Below are 22,756 nucleotides of genomic sequence, written 5' to 3'. Positions count from 1 at the left end.
CCAAGGCACCTCTAGGGAATTCCCTTGAGATTTTTTTAAAAGCAAGATACTCTAACTCAAACTAGCACTCGTTCTGAATATGACATCTCAACTTATATTTTAAATAATTTCTCGCTAGTTCTTAAAGGACTTGTAACAAAAGCAGTCCAAAGCGTGACAATGTTCACTGAAAAAAATGGACATCAGGGCTCTGAGTGCAGCTGTATTTGGGACTTTCTGAGGACGATAGCCGGGAGACGTCCCTCAGACGGCTCTGAGGAACTGCTCTGAGAGGCAGGGGCAGGTCACAGTATATACGATGAGACAGAGGGGGGACACAATCCAGCACACACCTCCGCAGAAGGCTGCGATTACGTCACAAGGAGCAGACGTCTCCGCTAACAATTTTAGGGCTTTTCCAGGTATGAGCAGATGCACCAAGTTGGGTTCATAACATTTTCTCCTGAAAATATCTAACTGTATGAGGTCCTAGGCTGCTAGCTTTTCCCAGAGCACAGAGTGCCTCGCTCCTGACGGCTGTCCTGAGCTCCTTTCAGGGGGTGTTAACGGTCAGCGCCTGTTGTGGCCGATGACATAATCCCCACAGAGCTAGGTGTCCAGAGACACTCTTTAGTTGGCACATATAACTTTTATAATTCACATGTTAAATTTAGGACACTATAGCTACATAAATTCTTCCACTTTAGTTTTAGAGGGGGGGGGAAGCACAAACTTCAGCAGCTCCATTCTTTAGTAGAGGTTATTCATAAATTATTCATATAATTCATATAAATTCATATAATTTAGTAGAGGTTATTCATATAATTCATATAAATTATTCATATAATTCTTCTAATGGTGTATAACTGCTCCTTCACTTCTCTAACGTGTAAAGCACATAATGACATTCCTTATGAGTCACACGATTTACCATTACTACAAGAAGAAGAAGGGAGGATGAACTGGAAAGGACTTAGAGACAAGGGAGAGAAAGAGGAGGGCTGTGCCCCAGGGGCTATAGACACGTGATGCCAAAAACAATGCTACAGAAATCTCAGGTAAAATTCAGAAAGTACTTGGAAACTAGGATCTACCATCAAATTTTGTATATGCACATGCCTGTGGGCAAATGTGATTTTTCTTAAACCAAATCCAATTAATCATCACTTGGTATTCTTTTTCATTTCAAAAACCTTCATTGAGCCTCTGTTAACCGACATCGAAAGAGACCACTCCCACCGCACGTACCTGGGGAAATTTCCAGGCCACAGGCACCGTCCCATACAGAAGTTTTACAGCAGAGCTGATCTGGGACTTACCTCTGCCGCCAGGACGCCGGGTGCCTCATAGGGCACAGCCTGCAGCCATCCAGGGCTAGGCTTTGTGTGGCTGGAAGGATGGCGCGAGGGTCTGGAAGGATCCGCCTCGGGCCCCTCTGACCATTTACATGTCAATAGTCGAACCAAAGCTCCCCCGACCCGGCCCCTCGGCACTCGGGCCCGGGTTTGGTCCTTCTCTCTCTCCATGGAGCCTGGAAGCCGCTGGCTTGCCAGCGGGCACCTGGCAAACTCATCCCGAGGGGTTTGTCACCCTCTTCAGAGTCCTGAGCCTAGGTAAATACATCACAGGCTTTTCAGATTATCCGCGGACAACACGCTGGGAGAGATGAATGCTTTAGAGAAGACCGACAGAATCAGAATTCCAAAAGAAGTCTGTCTGGCTTGGGGAAAAAAAAAAAAAAAGAGCTGAAAGGGAAAAAAAAAAAAGTTCAGAGAAATAGAGATTTCCATCTTTCACTCAGACTCCAAAAGCAACTGCCCTGGGGTTTCAGCTTACTTATAAGTCAGTATGAGACAATGGAGTGTATGTAGAAACAAGAAACTGAACAACTTCACAGTGTTAGCATTTGTTATAAAAACGCGGCCCTCAGGACGAGGAGGTGGGTGGGGAAGACGAGAGGGTCCACATAGGATTTGCCAGGGGAGAGTGGGTAACCAGGAGGGCAGAAATCCTAGGAATCCTGTCCAGCGAGGAAGAAGTGATTTAGACAGGGCGGGGGCGGGGAACGGCCCTGGGGGACGGGAAGGACACACAGCAGATTTATTCTGGGGGATCCAGCCAGCAGAACAAAGAGTTGATGGCTTGATGGAGCCAGCATCTGCATATGCTAAGGAGGGCGGTCTAATAGTGAAAAACACTGCCTCTGCCCCCCCACCCCCACCCCACCGAGAGTCTGACCGAAGGCTGCTGTCCTGCAAGACCCCCATCCTAGACCCACCCCATCCCCCCTCTCCGCAAGAGAGGTGATGGCAGAAACTCCTTCCAAGCCAGCTGCCTTCAGGGACTTCTTACTTAGCCTCTGATGTGAGAAGACCCACCCTGTCTCCTGATGGGATCTCAGGATCTTTCAGCTGGAAACAGGATGACTACGAAAACAATATATATGGATTTAAAAAGTGGCATAATCTGTGTAATGTACAAAGACTGACTTATCCTGAGACGGAGCCACTCCTGTGGTGCTCAAAACAGTCCAAGCCTTAGTCATTTCTGAAATTACAAAAGTGCAGATCCGTGACCCATTTATTACGGTCTGAAAATGGCAAGGCTGGCTCCCTGGATCCATTCCCTTACCTTCCTTCTCCTTCCTCTGCCCATTTCTCAAAAAGTTGCTGATATAATCTGGGTCACTTACAGCACTTACATTTACAAAGTGTTTTACGGTCAATTGAATCTTATGAATATTTCATAGGGCAGGATCTCTCTGCTAATTTAGGACTGACAAACAGAGGAAAGGAGGGAGTCCTAGGGAGCGCCTTCAGAAAGCAGGGACTGGGCGACCTCCTTAAGGGGGGACTGAGCGACCTCCTTAAGGGGGGACTGCTTCCCCCTAAAAATCTCCTCCCCAGGAAAGCTTCTCTCTCCATCTGCATTGGGAAAGAATCAAGAGAACGGCTCTGCCCCACATTGCCCCCAGCACTGTTCTGGGTACCACGCAGGTTCAGAAGAGACTTCTTCAAGCCTCCTCTTGTAGTAGACACCCTACCGCCACCACGGCCACCGGGCTTCCCAGGGGACACGACGGCAGAGAATATACCTGCCAATGCAGGAGACGCAAGAGATGTGTATACATTTTTTAAATGCTAGGAAAAAAATTTGGAGAAACATCCTAAAAAATAAAAAAAATTAAAAAAAGAGAGAAATATCCTAAATTGCAGACCATGGTTGTTCATCTTCATGGGATAGAAATATAAGAGATTTATACCTTCCACATATGTGCTTCTGTAGTGTTTAAACTAGGTATGACTTTGTTTTTTACCCCTGACTTCAAGAGTAAAGTGTTTTAAGTAACTAGTGGGGCATTTTTAAAAATTATATCAATGATTATTCAGCATCAATTAATTATGCGGGGCATCCTTTGGGGCAGAGAACACAAAACTAATTAAGGTGAGTCCTTGCTCCTTGATATTCACTATCTAGTTGAGTGAATAAAATATACTCACACTCACTTTTCTTTAAAGAGCAAATTTTATCTTCAATGTTCTCTTTTTTTAAAAAAAATTATTTACTTATTTGGCTGCATCTGGTTTTAGCTGTGTGTGGCATTCAAACTCTTAGTTGGGGCATGTGGAATCTAGTTCCCTGACCAGGGATTGAACCTGGGCCCCCTGCATTGGAAGCAGGGAGTCTTAGCCACGGGACCACCAGGGAAGCCCCTCACCTTTAAAATGAGGAAACAGTACAAAACTTGTCAGCAAACTCTTCTCTCACTGAGAACCCATCACTCCTAATGGTTCCTTCATGCCCACACAGGGCTAGCATGTCACCATGACTGTGAGGTTTTTGTTTACCTACGACAGTAGATACTCGGTCAACATTTAGGGTCTAAGAGAATGCAGAGGACAAGAGTCTTTTTGAAAAAAGCTTGGAATAGAACGGAAGTAGCCCACCTGGAAGGCTGATCTCTTGGGACAATTAGATTTCAGATAAGCAGTGACCTAAGAAAGTTTAAGCAGAGGCCAGTGCACACATCTGCTGCTGAGAAACCAGCGCAGAAATTGTGTGGGCAGGTCTGTGACGGTGCATTGCCCTTTAAGCAGGTCTTTCTCAGGGGGAGCGAAGAATCTAAGGAGGAGGGGGTGGGTCTTCCATCCCAAATAACATAAATCTCACTTTTCTTCCTAGGAAAGGTTCAGTCTTCAAAAGAGGGAAGTACTGAATTGTTTAAACACACTCTGGCCTATACAGTCCATGGAATTCTCCAGGCCAGAATACTGGAGTGGGTAGCCTTTCCCTTCTCCAGGGGATCTTCCCAACCTAGGGATCGAACCCAGGTCTCTGCATTGCTGGCAGACTCTTTACCAACTGAGCTATGAGTGAAGCCCCCAAAGGGTATAAAAGATTATAATAAATTAAAATGGATATGTTCATAAATTTTTACTTGATTACCAACGGGAATGTAAATCAGCATTTCTGAAAAATAATTTGACTTCTTTGATACTGTAATTCTATTTCTAGGGTTCTATCACTAAGGAAATACTTCTAATTGTGGGGAAAGGTTTCTGCAAAAAGATGTTCCTGACAGCACTATTTATAATAGCAAAACTGGAAACAGCATCAGGGAGAGTCTTATCCAATAAAAGAGGATGATTCAATAAACCTGGAAACTTCCACTCACTAGAATATTATACTGCCCTAAAAATGATGTTTCAAGTTTCACATTGGGATGTTATGCAATTCAGTAATGCATTGCTGTGAATCTATCCTAAAGAAATAATTGAAAAACACAGGAGAGTAAAAACACCCTAAGGTTCAACAATAGACACGTTACGTAAGCTCCCAGTGGTTCTTCCAAACTCAGCTCAAGTGGCACTTCTCCTGGGAAATCCGCCCTCAGCCCTGGGCCAGCTCTGGGCCCCCATGATGCCCTGAGCACTGCCCACCCCAGCACGGCCCCAGGGTTCAATCCTGTGTGCCAGTCTAAGCGCCTCAAAGCCAGAGAGCTTGACTTTGTTGGTTTAGGACTCCCAACCCAGCACAGTACCTCAGCACCCAAATGTCTGCAGTATGTAAGATTATACACGTAATCAGCGCATTCGCCTTTGAGGGCGGCCATAACCTAATACCACAAACCTGGTGACCTCAACAACAATCACAATTTATTGTCTCACGATTCTGAAGGTCACAAGTCTGAAATGAAAGTGTCAGCAGAGTTGATGCCTTTTGAGGGCTGTGAGGGAAGGATCCACTCCAGGTCTCTCTTCTTGACCTGTGAATGGGTAGCATCTCCATCTGGGTCTGTCTCCAAATTTCCTCTTTTCATAAAGATACCCGTCATGCTGGACTAGGGCCCACACCAATGACTTCCTCAATAGAGACCTTATCTACAAATAAGGTGACAACCTGAGATAAAGGGACTTAGGACTTTCACAGTGCATTTTAGGGGGACACAATTCAACCCATAACAATCAGCAAATGTTTAGATTTATGAGAGTTCACAACAATTTTAAAAAATTATGCCTGTGTTATAATGTTTAATTTAAAAAGGGGTCTATTCATGTATAGAGTAAGAGTTCTTAACTTGGGTTTTACTTTAGAGTTCATGACCCCAAATTAACCACTACTGGTAGTAGATCTCAAATTTTCTTTAAAGGAATAAAATGTGAAGGTAATAAACCAAAATATTAATGGTATATGCCTCAGGGTGATATTATGGATGCCTGGAATTGTTTCTCAATTTTATGTAGTAGTTTCAAATTACTATTATAGTCAGAAAGAAAAAAAAAAAAAGCACCTTCCACTTTTTTTAAAACAAAAAAGTGGTATTTTTAAAGGTTTAAGGACTTCCCTGGCAGTCCAGTGGTTAAGAATCTGCGCTTCCACTGCAGGGGGCATGGGGTCGATCCCTGGTCAGGGAACTAAGATTCCAAACGCTACAGGGTATAGCCAAAAAAACCTGAGTTTAGAAATACGTAAAAATGAATATGTTTTACACAAATAGTATATTTTCAAACTGCAAAATAAAATTAAAAATTAGGGAAGAAAAGGGGAAAATATATAATGCTCACAGAGTTCATTAACAGAAGTTATAGAAAGAGTTTTGGGTATTTCTTCCTAATTTTTTTCCAAATTTTTAAATAATGAATTATATTACTCTCATAACCAGAACAAGCCAATACATCTTAATTAAGAACATGCAGTTTAAGTATTCAGTTGTATATTAAATATTCAATATTAAGAGCTGAACTAGCACATTATGGTACAATGACAAAATTTAGCTTTTAAATGACCATTATGAGCACACAGAAACAGGAAACGGCTTATGAGACAGTTCTGTGGAAAAAAAAATTGTAACACAGTAATTTATACAAATTATAACCAGTAAAATATATCCATATGCCAACAGTAATTTGCAAAAATGAGTATCTATTCAAAGTAGGATTATGTATTATTTTTAAAGATTCAATATAGTTATATATTTTCACTTTAAGGTATTTATGAAAATGTATTCTAAGTATTCTTAGAAAATGTTCTTTTCTAAGAATATCTGTAAATCTTTTTACACTGTCTGAAATAGCTTCCAGCCATTCCAAGAATCAACGTCTCAACTAGATGACAGGTAAAACTTCGGTCTTGTCCGGCTCCCAACAAACAACCCACAGTATCTGTTACACCTCGGTGGCTGGTTTCACCTTCACTTGTTGGTGGAAGTGCACATGGATACATCCTTTCTAAAGGACAATTTGGCAGTATTTGTTAAACTATTAACCTTTCACTCCCTTTGACCGTGCATTTCCACACATCGAGGAAACAATTCTACATATGTACAAAGTAAAGGTTAACAAGAGTGAACAACTGGTGTACCTAGGGCGGCCCTTTCTCGAAGGGGGCTATGGGAAGTACAGTTTCAGCTAGAAAGCAGTTGAGAGACTTACAATAACCACTAAATGGAAGCTCACGCAGCTCTGAGTCACTGCCCGGTTTACTATTTCCTTTGATGTCTTTATTTCTGGCAACCAACCAGAAACAAGGGTGTTGATTCAACTCTACATGTTCCAATCATATGCATGCCAGTACAGATGCTAAGATACAGACTTAGTTGAAATATGCACGTTTTAGATTGTTTTCTTCTTAGCTCCCAGCTTCACAAACAGAGTTTAAAGTACAGCAACTCTCATCTGAAAACAGTCATAGAACAGGAGCCATATATGCTCTCATTTTTCCTTATTTTTGCTTAAACAGGAAATGTCCAGATCTTAGGTTTGGGCTCCTAGGGTTTGTCTCCTAAATGTGTTTCTGTCCATCTGTTCATATTTACATAATGAGTCTTGAGATTGTTGCCTTCTGACAATTTATAAGTAAGACAAATTTCTCATTTTACATTGACTCCCTCAGTGGTAGACTCAAAGTACAAATATTCTGATCAGATTAAGAATGTAGGTTAAATTTTATCTCTTCAGTGTAGGCTATAAAGGAGGCAGAGTAAAAGCTCAAATAATTGCAAAGCCAAAATAAAATTAATGAATTAGGCTTGTTTCTAGACTATATTCAATTAACAATGTAGTGGGCAATTTTCAGACTAAAAAAGAAGAGAACAAATTTTACAAGTTATTGATACTTATAGTTTGTCAATGAAAGCATCTTTATGAACACTGATCATGTCTATTTGTGGACCACTGCACATTCTGATGGAGAAGGCACTGGCACCCCACTCCGGTACTCTTGCCTGGAAAATCCCATGGACGGAGGAGCCGGGTGGGCTGCAGTCCATGGGGTCGCTAGGAGTCAGACACGACTGAGCGACTTCACTTTCACTTTTCACTTTCATGCATTGGAGAAGGAAATGGCAACCCACTCGTGTTCTTGCCTGGAGAATCCCAGGGACGGCGGAGCCTGGTGGGCTGCCATCTATGGGGTCGCACAGAGTCGGACACGGCTGAAGGGACTTAGCAGCAGCAGCAGCACATTCTGAACATTTTTTTCTCAAGCTAATGACAGCTTTAGAGGTGAGAAGCAAACGATAAAAGGAAGCTGGGTGAGTTGTATAGTATTCCATGGAGGCCACCTGGGGAAGTCTGGCAGATAAGCATTGCCTCCTACATCCCCTCACACAGCATTACAAGTTGTCAATTTTTTTGGTTTTTTTTTTTGGCTGCACTGCTGTGACTTGTGTGATCTTAGTTCCCCGACCAAGGACTGAACCTGGGTCCATGGCAGTGAAAGCCCAAGTCTTAACCATTGGACCTCCAGGGAATTCCCTATAAGATGTCAATTTTTAAGCCTCAAGTCCCACCATTAACTGGATTGACAGTTGCTTAGAAAACAAATTTTTTAAAAAACCATTCGCACTGGTAATGTGAGATGTTACTTTACAAAATAATGTTACTTCTCTTAAAATCAACACTACACCTCAGGGACACAGACATTCTCTGGTGACACGATTAGGCAACTCTAGCAGGAAAAGAATAAAGACAAGATTTTATAAAGAAAGAAAAACCAAGAAGTGACACCTTTGAAGAAAAACAAGTTCGAGTCAATTCTCTAGACCTGCAGCAGTGATTACATAAACATGAAAAACACAGGCAAGGGAGCAAAAGCTTTCAGTGTGCTTGAATTCAAAACGTGAGATGCCTGGTCAGGAATATAAAAATCGGCAATGTCCGATTTAAAGACTCTCTATTAACCACAAAGGAAGTAGAAGCAAAGTGTGATGACAGGCCAGTGAGCATGGGGGCAAGGGAGAGGTCAGGAAGCAGGCAGTGGCCTCTCTTCCTCTGGGGTTTTTCCTGGCCAGGTGTGAGCCCAGGTACCTGGGAACCTGAATCCTCCTCAGAGAGCCACTACCCAGACATTGCAAGTTGGCCTGAGCCATCAGCAGACGTGGGAGCAGGAGAGTGAGTGATTTTGGCTGTTTTGGGAGATGGGGTGTTGGGGGGCAGGGCGCAAGCAGCATGAAACAGTATGATTCATCCTGCCTTGCAGAGGAAGCCAGTCATAGCCCAGAGACGCCAGGAGATGGGGAGGCTTGGTGAGATGCTGAGACGGTGGCAGCAAAATCGTCCCCTTCTAACCGGGGGCCAGGCGTGTCAACACCTGTCACCCTGAGGTTCTCCTCCTGAATCCCCAGGTGGCGTATCCACACTCCTGGCACAGGCTATCCAGAGAGGGACTGACAGGAAAGCACCCAACAAATTTTTGGCAGCTCCACCATGAAGCAGGACTATTGCCAAAGACAAGCCAAGATCCAAGAGGCACAGTGACCTCCAATGACTAGCTGTTCCCGCTCCTCCAAGGGGTCCTTCACCCAGCAGGCATGCACGACAGATTCACCAACTCTGCGCCAATCACAGTCACCTAGAGTTTGACCGTAGGGGACTAGAACTTGAAGTGATAAACATGTCCATATATAATACATACAGGCATTTATATTCATGTATTTGGAGATGGAAGGGAGCGAGGAGGGATGGACTGCAAGCAGAGATGGTTACTTCTCATCTAGGAAAAAAACAGGCAGTGGAACCACACAAACTCTTACCTAATCCACCATCTACAGGATCTTGGGCGAATCTCTATGCCTTTACTTAAAAGGAAGGTATTTCAAGAAGCTATTCCAGTAGGCGCTGTGTTCTGTGCAGTAGACTAAGATTATACTAGTTTTACCATGACAAAGCTCCTATAAAAACTAACTGACAAAGAATTAAGATTTATTCTACCTGTCCTATTTTGAACTGTACCAAATAGTAAATGAGTGATCAAAACAGTGAACCAAATAGTAAATGAGATAAAGTTTCTCTTTACAGTTCAGCTAATAAAGAAGAAATAATGCAATCCATATATCTATTTAGCAGTACCCAACGAGTTAAACAGCCACTGAAAACAAAGAGGTCATTACCTATTAGAAAGTATAAAAACAGGGAATTCTCTGGTGATCTGCTGGTTAGGACACCATGCTTCCACTGCAGGGGGCACGGGTTCAATTCCTGTTTGGGGAACTAAGATCCCACAAGCCAGTGCAGTGCAGCCAAAGAAAAAAAGGAAAGAAATTACAAAAATGAAAGTAAAATTATAGATGTTACAATATCTATAATATATGTAAGTATAAAAAATAAATGATAATTTTTAAAAAAACATAAAAATACTAGAAGAAACTATGGATTAGTATTTTTACAATTTTCGGAGTACAAAAGGCCTTTTCATATTAATCATAAAAGCCAAAAAATTTTTAATTAATTTATTTTTTATTGAAGGATAATTGCTTTACAGAATTTGGCTGTTTTCTGTCAAACCTCAACATGAATCAGCCATAGGTATACATATCTCCCCTCCCTTTTGAAACTCCCTCCTATCTCCCTCCCAACCCCACCCCTCTAGATTGGTACAGAGCCCCTGTTTGAGTTTCCTGAGACATTCAGCAAATTCCCGTTGGCTCTCTATTTTACATATGGTGATGTGAGTTTCCATGTCACTCTTCCCATACGTCTCCCCCTCTCCTCCCTCTCCCCATGTCCATGAGTCTATTCCCCATGTCTGTTTCTCCATTGCTGCCCTGTAAATAAGTTCTTCAGTGCCATTTTTCTAGATTCTGTATATATGTGTTAGAATATGATATTTATCTTTCTCTGACTCACTTCACTCTGTATAATAGGATCTAGATTCATCCACCTCATTAGAACTTGCTCACAGGTGTTCTTTTTATGGCTGAGTGTATACATCCATTGTGTATACATTGTGTATACATACCACAACTTCTTCATCCATTCATCTGTCGATGGAAATCTCCATTGCTTCCATGTTCTAGCTATTGTAAATAGTGCTGCAATGAACAATGGGATACATGTGTTTTTTCAATTTTGGTTTCCTCAGGGTACATGCCTAGGAGTGGGATTGCTGGGTCATATGGTGGTTTTATTCCTAGTTTTTTAAGGAACCTCCATACCGTCTTCCATAGTGGCTGTATCAATTTACATTCCCACCAACAGTGCAAGAGTGTTCCCTTTCTCCACACCCTCTCCAGCGTTTATTGTTTGTAGACTTTTTGATGAGGGCCATTCTGACCGGTGTGAGACATCTCATTGTAGCTTTGACTTGCATTTCTCCAATAATGAGCAACGCTGAGCATCTCTTCATGTGTCCACTAGCCATCTGTATGTCTTCATTGGAGAAATGTCTGTCCAGCTCTTTTTCACACTTTTTGATTGGGTTGTTTGGTTTTCTGGTATTGAGTTGTATGAGCTGCTTGTATATTTTGGAAATTAATTCTTTGTCAGTTGTTTCATTTGCTATTATTTTCTCCCATTCTGAGGGCTGTCTTTTCACCTTGTTTATAGTTTCCTGTGCTGTGCAAACGATTTTAAGTTCAGTCGGGTCCCACTTGTTTACTTTTGTTTTTATTTCCATTACTCTAGGAGGTGGGTCATAGAGGATCTTGCTTTGGTTTATGTCATCACGTGTTTTCCTCTAAGAATTTTACAGTTTCTGGTCTTTCATTTAGGTCTTTAATCCATTTTGAGTTTATCTTTGTGTATGGTGTTAGGAAGTGTTCTGATTTCATTCTTTTACATGTAGCTGTCCAGTTTTCCCAGCACCATTTATTGAAGAGGCTGTCTTTGCCCCATTGTATATTCTTGCCTCCTTTGCAAAAAGTAAGGTACCCACAGGTGCATGGGTTTATTTCTGGGCTTTCTATCTTGTTCCATTGGTCTATATTTCTGTTTTTGTGCCAGCACCATACTGTCTTGATGACTGTAGCTTTGTAGTATAACCTGAAGTCAGGAAGCTTGATTCCTCCGGCTCCATTCTTCTTTCTTAAAACTGAAAAGTCAAAAATTTTTTAACTGTGACAATATATATTAATGTTGTTCAGTTGCTAGGTTGAATCAGACTCTTTGAGACGCCATGGACTGCAGCACACCAGGCTTCCCTGTCCTTCACTATCTCCTGGAGTTTGCTCAGATTCATGTTCATTGAGTCAGTGATGCTACCTAACCATCTCATTCCCTTCTGCCCCCTTCTCCTCCTGCCCTCAATCCTTCCCAGCATCAAGGTCTTTTCCAATGAGTAGGCTCTTCATATCAGGTGTCCAAACTATTGAACTACCTTCAGCATCAGTCCTTCCAATGAAAATTCAGAGTTGATTTCCTTTAGGATTGACTGGTTTGATGTCCTGGCTGTCCAAGGGACTCTCAAGAGCCTTCTCCAGCCCCACAGTTTGAAATATGGTAACATGCATAAGTTTTGAAAAGTTCTTATCAATGAAGAAGGACAAAACACTCAAACAGTAAAATGGACAGAGAATCTGATTAGGCAATTCCACACACGCACAAAATCAAAAGCTCCATTAAAGATTGGAATTATCTGGACTTAGGACCCTAAGAGTCCAGCATACAGAAGTCAGTCTAATTGAAGGAAAACACATACACATGCAAACATTAACTTACAAAATAATATTCAATCTTACTCTTGAAAGAAATGCAAAAAAAAAGAGATTTTTAAAGCATAAAGTTGGCAAAGATTAGGATGATTTGGCATTATTCATGTTGGTGAGGGCAGTGGAAAAGCCACTGAAAACTTTACCTTTCTGATGGGCAATAAAATCATCTAGAATACACACACATTTGACCCACCAATTTCACATGCAGGAATTTATCCTAAAGAGATAATGGAGGGACTTCGCTGGTGGTCCAGTGGCTAAGACTCTGCAGTCCCAACTCAGGGGGCCCAAGTTCAATCTCTGGTCAGGAAACTAGATCCCACGTACCGCAACTAAAAGACCCTGCATGCCACAACTGAGGCCTGGTGCAGTCAAATAAATAAATAATGTATTTTTTAAAGGGATAATGGGAAGAGAGGGGTGAGTTTAAGAATAGCTATATAAAGATGTTCACTACTGGGATGGTTAATTTTCTGTCCCAGCTTAATTGGGCTACTGGCACCCAGCTATTTGGTTAAACATTATTCTGGGTGTCATGAGGATGTTTCTGGATATGACTGCCATTTGAATCAGCAGACTGGGTAAAGTAGACGGTCCTCCCTAATGTTTTATCCAATCCCTAGAAGGTCTGATAGAATAAAAGGATGAGCAAGGGAAAACCTACTCTCTCTGCCTGAGGCCTGACTGCCTGCTGGTTCTCAGGCTTTCCACGGGATTTCTTGGGATTTCTCAGCCTCTATAACCACATGAGCCAATTCTTTATAAAAATTTTTCCATGTGTGTCCCCTGGTTCTAATTCTCTGGAGTTGTTCAGTCACTCCGTCGTGTCCGACACTTTGCAACTCTTTGTGAAAATTGCAGCACGCCAGGCTTCCCTGTACTTCATCATCTCCCAGAGTTTGCTCAAATTCATGTCCATTGAGTTGGCGATGTCATCCAACCATTTCATCTTCTGTCATCCCCCTCCGACCTTCAATCTTTCTCAGCATCAGGGTCTCTTCCTATGAGTCGATTCTTCGCATCAGATGCCCAGAGTATTGTAGCTTCAGCTTCAGCATCAGTCGTTCCAATGAATATTCAGGGTTGATTTCCCTTAGGGTTGATTTCCCTTAGGATTGACTGGTTTTCTGGAGAACCCTAACATAACTACAGTATTAGCAATACAAATGAAAAATGAGGAAAGAATGGCTATCCTCATCAAGAGGTGGTAGAGTAAATAATTTTTTATCAATGGAGTACTTGAGAACTGCTTACAGAAATGATGAGGATTAACATGAACTGACGTGGAAAGATGTCCCCAAAATACTGAATTTTTTTAAGGAGCTCACGGGACAGTATGTCCACTGTGATTTCACTGATATAAAGTTGTGTATCACATACAAGAGTATGTGTGTTTATGTGTGAAATGGGACAGGATGCTTAGTAAAAAACAATTTATCTCTGAGTGATGGCATTCTGGATGAGTTTTACCCTCTTCAAATTCTGTATTATTTGTATTTTTCCCCAATGAACTTAATCAGGAAAATCAATAAAGCCAGTCTCTTCCATTAAAAAAAATCATGGCGGCAAGGAGAGAGAGATGGCTGAACTGGGAGGGGAATTTGGGTAAAAAGAGAGTTTGCAGTAGTTGTTATTTTACAGTAGGAGAAATGAGAACGGTGACAGGGGAAAGAGCCAGAAGGGGACGAGAGGCTGAGCGCCGCAGACCAAGCAGGTTGAGTGTGTCCAGGGGATGAGCTGGTTCCCACCCTCTGGCAAGGCAGAGAAGAGCCTACAAACGCAAACATGATTCCCGAGGAGTGACACGGGGCTGCCTAAAGCAGAGGAGCGCTGCCCAGGGCAGGGATCTGGGAAGTATTGCAGCAGGAGATGGTGCCACTTCCAAGGTGGGTCAGATGTCCCAGCACAGAGACAGGAGGCCGGAAAAGCAATATCTGCTCAGGGACCATCAGGCTTGTCAGATCAACAGGGTAGAATCTGGGGGTCAAGCAGCAGCAGGTGATAAGACTAGAAAATTAATGTGGCACTCACAGTAAAGAGGCTTGAAGAGGCTGAGAGGCGGGACCATAATGCTGGGGGTATCCTAGGCAGCGCAGTGACCCCACACCTAGCAATGTCCAGACATATAAATCCAGCCGCCGCTTGTGGGATTTGCAGATTGGAGGAACTTGACCATGGAGGCAGGGAAAACCCAGTGACAAAGTTAACGGGCCAGAGATGTGAGCTAACGCCGTGAATTAAAACGGTGGCAACAGAAGAAGAGAGCGACACGAGAAACGTGGTGGAAGGCGTCCACACACGGTGTGAACCACGCGGCGTCACAAACCACGGGGATCCCAACCAAGACGAGGCTGACCTGACTCTATGAAGCGCTGCCGCTAGCCACTTTGCATCTAGAATTCTACTCAAATATCACACTTTATAAACAGATGCTTTCTCCTCTACTTCAGTAACTTACTTTTGTGCCAGAACTTGGGGGGTGTGGGGTGTGTGTGTGTGTGTGTGGAGGAATTGAAGGGATGGAGGTGGGGAACGGTGAGCCCAAGGGAGGAAGACCCAAGTAGAAAGACGTCTGTAACACAAATTTTTATGATACACCTTGGAAATTTTCAGAAAGTACTCCTAAAAATTCTAAATACAGGTTAAGTGGCCAGAGAAACATTATAAAATCCTTTGGGTTGGCTAGAAAACGTCATAGCCACTCAGAAAAATGAAAATAAAAATTTTAATTCTAAGCAAACTTCACATTCAACCATCAAAAGAGAATATATTTATCATGCTTAAATAAATAACATCTCAATATTATAAATAGCATTGGTAAGAACATGATTTTTGCTCTGCTGATTTAAACAGATTTTATATATTTCCTCACAGTCTCCTCTCACTTTTAAATAACTAATACAGCACATTTCATTAAACTTTGACTGAAGAAAAAAAAATCCAGACAGGTAAGATAGGCACCCTCCTCACAATCGATTAGGTAAAATGAGAATTTTTAGACTCCGTGATCAAAACTTCGAAAATCTCCTTAGAGTGAAAGGGTAAACTATTTTAAAAAAACCATCTGTCAATCCTAAAGCCATACACGCGTGGCATGAGTCACCCAGGGGTTTCAGAAGGCTTTTCTGCCATCAGCAACGTCTCCTCGGCTGGCTGGTGCGGGCGGGGTGGGGGCCTGTGGTGACGGGGGGAGCTTCGGAAGTGAAGAATGTGGAGCAGAGACACACTGCCTTGGGAACTCTATCGGGGCAACAGGAGTTTCCACAGCTGTTCTAAACTCCCAAATGCGTTTGAAGGTACGAGTAAAGTTTCAAACTGTACTCTAAGGGAATCTCCAGGTCCCGCCCAAGCCTCAGAAAGCGACAGGGATGAGTCCTCCTACGTGCTCTCAGAAGTGATACCCGCGGGAGGCCTGAGCAGCGATGCGCTGCCCTACACACAGCGAGCTCTCGCTCACCCATTCATCTTTGGCAACTTCCAATCTTCCTAAGAATCCACCTTTCAAGTCACTCGGTTATTTGTATACTAAGCATTACAACCTCAGCTCTAGAATCACAAAAATCTGTGGGCCTTCCATCTCGCCTTTTGATCGATCCACACAGCAAGTTCTTTGATAAACAAACGCAAGGCATAAGCACTGTGGCTGACTCTCAGAGTTTAAAATACCAAGACAGCATCTGGGAACAGTTGAGGAATGCATTAAGTACAACGCTCGCTTCCACAGCACATATAAATAAAACTGGAATGATACAGAGATTAGCATGGCGCCCGCACAAGGATGATGAGCAAATCCTTAAGCAGTCCATATTCTGGGGGGATTAGCAGACACAAGCTACGGTGTATATAAAAGAGATAAACAACAAGGTCCTACTACATAACAAATGGAAGTCTATTGAATATCCTGTAATAAATCATAATGGAAATAAATGTGAAAAAGAATATGTATGTATGTGTATATGTGTGTGTCTGTGTGTATATATATATATCTCTCTGAATCATTCGACTGTACACCAGAAACACATAACATTGTAAATCAACATTGTACATCGATTGAAGTATGTATACTTCAATTAAAAAAAAAAAGATATCACAGATAAAGCACAAAACAGGATTCACAATACCTAACCAGAATGAATGAAGTAATTTCACTCACAAAGCAAACTCCAAATCAACTCACCAGCAAGTGTCTGGTATATTCAGAAGGGAAAAATAAAAAGACTTCTCAATTGTGTTTATAAATAATATACCTTGTATATGATAATATAAATATCAACTGATCATAGTTTTTCTCTTAGAGACCTCGTGGATGAAGCTTAATTGACTAACCTTAGAGTATCAAATTGATTAATAAAGTTGTTGTTGAAACTTTACCTCTTGGGAGAAGAATATTTTAATAAAGGCAATCAATAGCTTTTTAACATAAAGATCTCTTACAAATGGAAACTTTACAAGAAAGTGAATACTTTCCCCAAAAGAACGGACAAAGAATACAAAGGCACCTCACATACACAGAGAAGAAAAATAAACACAAGAGTTAAAAACATACAAATGTTCAGTTTTCTTCATAATCAAACAATGAAGATATAATTCTTACCTACAAAATTGAACCTAAAATAAAAAATTAAGAGGGAATTAATTCTGGTGGTCCAGTGGTTAGGACTTCAAGCTTCCATTGCCTGGAGCATGTGTTTGATCCCTGGTCAGGAACTAAGATCCCACATGCCACAGTGCAGCCAAAAAACAAATGTAGAATAATCCCTAATGACAAGAGGACAAGAAAACAAACTCTCACACATCACTAGAGAACATTTCTGGAGGGCAATTTGGCAGTATGTGTCAAAAGCCTTAAAAATAAAAACAAATGCCTTTTGAATCAGCAATTTCATTTCTCTTCAAGGAAAATAGTGAGATGAGGGGATTCCCTGGTTGCCTAGTGGTTAGTATTCCAGGCTTTCACTGCCATGGGCCCAGATTCAGTCTCTAGTCAGAGAACTGAGGTCCCGGAAGCTGCACAGCACAGCCAAAAAAAAAAGAAGGACTGAGATTAACATACAAAAAAGTTTACCAAAGCATTTCATGTAAAAGTGACAATCTGGAAGCCACCTAAAGCTTCAGCGTAGTTCTTTTTTAGATATAATGATGTTAAAAAGTATGGGCAAATGCTCATGATATATTATTAAGGGGAAAAGTTACAAATAACATTCAAAGTATGATCTTAATGTTGTCTACAGAAAACATATAAGGGTATGTACCAATGTAGTAATAGTGGTTACCTATAGGTGGAAGGATTGAAGATGTTTATCTCTTTTTCTGCTAATTTTTACACTATCTATTTTTCCTTTTTCTTTCTTTTTTTTCAGCTGCGCAGCATAGCTTGTTGGACCTTAGTTCCCCAATCAGGGATCAAACCTGGGCCCTGGGCAGTGAAAGCGTGGAGTCCTAACCACTGGACCACCAGGGAAGTCCCACTATCTACTTTTCCAATGAATATGTATTAGTGCTGCTGGCTAAGTAACTTACCCATAACAGAACAGTAAAGTAGGTATTATTATTATCCTCAATTTACATATGAGGAAACTGAGGCACACAGAGGTTACGTCGCTTGTCCAAGGTCACACAGCCAGTATCTCATAAAACCAGGATTTGTCCTATATTGCCCTGGCTCCAGAGTATGATCTCTTAACCACTTTGCAATGACTCACCTTTCAAAAGTAATTTCAAGTAAAATGTCAGATAATCTATAATTACATGCACTACCAATTCTTAAAGAAACAGGATATCTTTGTGGGCCAGAATTTTCAGAGCATATTGGGAGACAGGTGGTGAGGCTGGATGTTCTCTCCTGTCTCACCAGGTCGTCCCCCTGAAACAAAGAGGGACTCTTTGTTTCAGGGTTTCACTCAGATTATCTGAAGAGTCATCTACAGTATTTACTCCTCTATCACCATCCTCCCTGCCCGCAACACACACACACACACACACACACACACACACACAGAGTCATCTACAGTATTTACTCCTCTATCACCATCCTCCCTGCCCGCAACACACACACACACACACACACACACACACACACACACGGAACTGTCATGGTCTGGGAAGGGAGCAGAGTGGTACCAAAGTTTGAGATTTTGAGAATGCTGTGTGTGTGCATGCATGTGTGCGTGTGTGTGTGTGCGTGTGTGTGTGTAGCCCGCCAGGCTCCTCTGTCCCTGCGATTCTCCAGGCAAGAATACTGGAGTGGGTTGCCATTTCCGTCTCCAGAAGAATCTTCTTCCCAACCCAGGGATCAAACAAGCATCTCTTGCATCTCCTGCACTGGCAGCCAGATTCTTTGCCACTGAGCCACTTGGGAAGCCCCCAGGTCTCCTGGGTCCCCACAAATAACTCCTGGAGGTCTCATGACAGAGCAGGACTCTGCAGTGGGGGCAGGGAGGCCTTCCCAGATACAAAAGCCCTTCTGAATCCCGTCTCTCATGGTAGAAAGGCTGTAGTCTCGCAGGCCTCCCTGAGTCAGGGAAGAGCAGGATTAAGCACTTAATGATTAAGATAAGAGAGTCACAGAATCTTCAGTTCCTCCCTAAACGACAGAGACAACAGTGTCTGATGCACATTCCTCAGGTGCTTTGCAGACACTATAACCACCACCAGAGGGGAAAAACTAACCGTGGGATGAGCAGGCTGGAGCCGTGACAGACGCTGCTCTGTCTTGACCAGTACTGACTCTGTGGTTGCGCAGTTCCAAGAATGGGCCTCCAGGAAACCGGAACACATCAACCCTAGGGCTGAAAATTAACTGTGCTTACAATGATCACGGTGACGCTGATCAGACTACTGCGCGACCAGTTTCAAGATGAGAGTCGTCGTTGACTTTGCTGTTCTGCATGTATTTGGCACCCTCACTGTCAGTGAGCCCCCCAAAATTCTCCTCTAAAACGTTTTGACCCCTAACTGACAACTGGGAGGTGATGTGGGGGAATGCAAGTTTACCATATCCCCAGGTGCCAGCTTCCTAAATAAAGCCTCTTTTTACACCACCCTTATCTCTCCAACATTGACTCCAGAGCAACAAGCAAGCTGAACCAGAGTTTGGTCCTGGCTCTGGCTAGTAACAGTCTACCTAGACATATTAACTCACAATCCAGAGTAAAGTAAAGTATTTTTCATTTCCTTCATAAACAAAAATGTATACTAATTTTCCCCTAAGGAAGTGACAAAGTTGTTTAGATGGAAGCAATGTCAGTTCTCAGAAAGGTGTTGTTAAAATGCAAAAGACTCGGACTTCCCTGGTGGGCCAGTGGTAAGACACTGTATTTCCACTGCAGAGGGCACAGGTTTGATCCCTCGTTGGGGAATGAAGATCCAAGGGCTGCATTCACAGTCAAAACATGGGAAAAAAAATTTTTTAATTAAAACACAAAAGACGCATGACAAACTACGGTGCGTCACGTGTGAATAGGCAAGATTAGAGGAGTACTTTCTGTGTATCATGTGACATTCCTGCTCTGGCCTCCAAACAAAAGCTTGACAGAGGTAAGTGCTTGTAGATAATATTCTGAGCCATATAGGACACTGAGGTTTCTGTAAGGGTGCACGGATGATCAAGTTGCAAGGGACTAAAGAAAAGTTTTCTGTGTGTCAGAAGAAAAAATATTACTAATCAATACAAAGCAAGCTCCAGCCATCTGTTGTTCTAAAATTAGACACTCGGTCAGGTTACAAAGAAGTGAAGTTCTGCCAATGAAAGTAGGAATTTGGAATACTACATAAAATATCACTAGTGATGAAATTATCTTACTAAAGAACAATGACCGCTTTTTAACTTCAGGGATCAATAATGGTTCTCCTCAGTTACAGTTCATAAAGGAGTATTTTATTCTGCTGTCTCAAAGCTTATTAAAGATGAGCCACTATTACTAGAGGACTGTGATTTTACACCTAACATAAATTAGATTGACCCATATCTCCAGTAGGTAGATACATATTATCAAACATTTGTTTTGCAAAAGTGAACCTAAAAAAGATTGCCTTACCAAGGAATGAGACTAGTTAATATGAGCTCCTTCAATTATAAAGATTTATCCAAAAACAATTTGTATGAAACCCCAAAGACCTCAAATAACAAAAGCAATCCTAAGCAAAAAGAATAAAGCTAGAGGCTTCCCTGGTGGTCCAGTGGTTAAAAATCTGCCTTGCAATGCAAGGGACACCAGTCTGATCCCTGGTAGCGGAAGATGTGACATGCCTCGGGGCAACTAAGCCCTCCCACCCAGAACCCATGCTCTGCAAGAAGAGAAACCCCTGCTCACTGCAACTGGAGAAAGCCCATGTACAGCAGTGAGGACCCAGCGAAGCCAAAATAAATAATAAATAAAAGAAAAACATTTAAAAAGGGCAAGAGATAAAAAGTGTTGGCAAGGATGCAAAGAAAAAGGGACCCCTGTACATTGTTGGTGGGAATGTAAATTGGGACAGTCACTAGGCAAAACTGTACAGAGGTGCCTCAAAAAAATAAAAATATAACTATCATACGATCCAGCAATCCCACTTCTATGCATATACCCGAAAGAAACGAAATCAGTATCTCCAAAAGATATTTGTACTCCCATACTCATTGCAGCATTATTCACCAGAGCCAAGGTATGCAAACAACCTAAGTGTCCATTAATGGATAAATGGTTAAAGAAAATACACACAACACAAAGTGGAATAAATTTCAGCCTTGAAAAAGGGGGAAATCTTGTTATTTGCAGCAGCATTAAAGAACCTGGAGGGCATTATGCTAAGTGAAATGAGCCAGAAAGAGAAACACAAATACTGCATGATGTCACTTATGCATGGAATCTTAAATTTTTTTTAAATTATAAATAAATAGATAAATAGATATTTAAATAGCTAAACTCCTAGAAGGAGAAGAGGTTGCCAGGAGGTAGAGAGTGACCGCAATAAGGAGAGGTAGGGAAAACGGTACAAACTTTGGGTGAGTTGCAAGATGAATAAAGTCTTTGGATCAAATAACGTACATGGTGACTATGGTTGATAACACATATAACTGAAATTCACGGACTTCAACGTTCTCACACACACACAGAAGTTAACATGTAAGCTGATGGATATGGCAATCCTCTCGCAGTGTCTATGTATATCTGATCATCATGGTGTACACTTTGAATATCTTGCCAAAAAAATAAAGTACAATTTTGTCAATTATACCTCAATGGAGCTAAAGAAAAAAAAGAAAAAAGATGGAGGTGGAGGTAGACAAAATGCCTCATAACGTTGATACTGGTTTCTGATTAAAGAAAGCTTACTGAATCACAATATCGTACACCTAAAGCTAATGTAATATTGTAAAACGACTATACTTCAATTAAAAAAAGAAAATAAAAACATAATTTAATCACTTTTTGCATTTCTTGGCGGAAAAAAAAGAAAGCTTATGAAACACCTCCCATATCTCGTCTCCCAACAAAGACCGCACTAACACGAGAGAGACACAATAAGAAGCCACATTAAAGAACAGAACACGCACGTGTGCCAAGTCCCTTCAGTCGGGTCCAGCTCTGTGTGACCCCAGGGGCTGAGGCCCACCAGGCCCCTCTGTCCGAGGGAGCCTCCAGGCAGGAACACTGGAGCGGTGGCCGTGCCCGCCTCGGGGGCCCTTCCCGACCCTGGCACTGAGCCCGTCTCTCCTACCTCTCCTGCACTGCAGGTGGGCGCTCTACCAGGAGCACCCGTGGAAGGCCGGGAACAGAACGTGGAGTGGCCAAAAGCAGAGGAGAGATTCCCACAGGCGTGGAGTCAGAACGCCAGGGGAGAAGCAGGGAGCGCGCTGCCGGGCGGAGGGGAGGAAGCCTGGTGCTGACAGCGGGGGACACCCGCTGGGGTCTGGGACTTAGAACCGCGTGGTCCTGGAGCGGACACAAACACAAACTGGGGGGAACCGCAAGACCACACACAGGTGCATCTGGTCAGCAGCGCCGCGTTCGCTCTCATTCCTGACGACCTCTGTCTCAGCCAGGTCAGCACTAAGACCTGAGCACGTCCACAGACGCTCGGGACCCGTCCGGGCCGAGGTGAGGGCAGGGGGAAGGGGCGCCCGTCCCGGCCAGGCCCGCCCTGGAGCCCTCACCAACGGGCAGGGGGGCAGCACTGGGCTTTCCCTACCAGCCGCCCCCTCCACTCCGCTGTTTCCTGCCCTTACTTCATGTCCAGTTAGACAGTTTTAAGCCAAAATGGCTTACAGAGATGTGTAAGTGAGGACAGTAAAGGCGTGCAGAAGTGCCCGAGGCCCGTGGGGATGGCAAAGGATGCAACTTAAGACCAGCACGTAGTCAGGAGCTGGTG

General features: G+C 42.6%; 1 protein-coding gene and 1 pseudogene across 5 annotated transcripts in view; one reads left to right on the top strand and one right to left on the bottom strand.

Annotated features, from left to right (window-relative positions):
* Positions 1–22,756, bottom strand: part of ANKRD6 (ankyrin repeat domain 6) — a 175,965-nt gene that overhangs the window by 125,892 nt on the left and 27,317 nt on the right. The window lies entirely within an intron of this gene.
* LOC122422985 lies at positions 16,119–16,218 on the top strand (annotated as a pseudogene).

The sequence above is a fragment of the Cervus canadensis genome, chromosome 20, assembly GCF_019320065.1.
Source record: "Cervus canadensis isolate Bull #8, Minnesota chromosome 20, ASM1932006v1, whole genome shotgun sequence".
Lineage (NCBI taxonomy): Eukaryota > Metazoa > Chordata > Mammalia > Artiodactyla > Cervidae > Cervus > Cervus canadensis.
The sequence above is the reverse complement of the archived record's forward strand: the minus strand, read 5'-3'. Positions and strand labels throughout refer to the sequence as shown.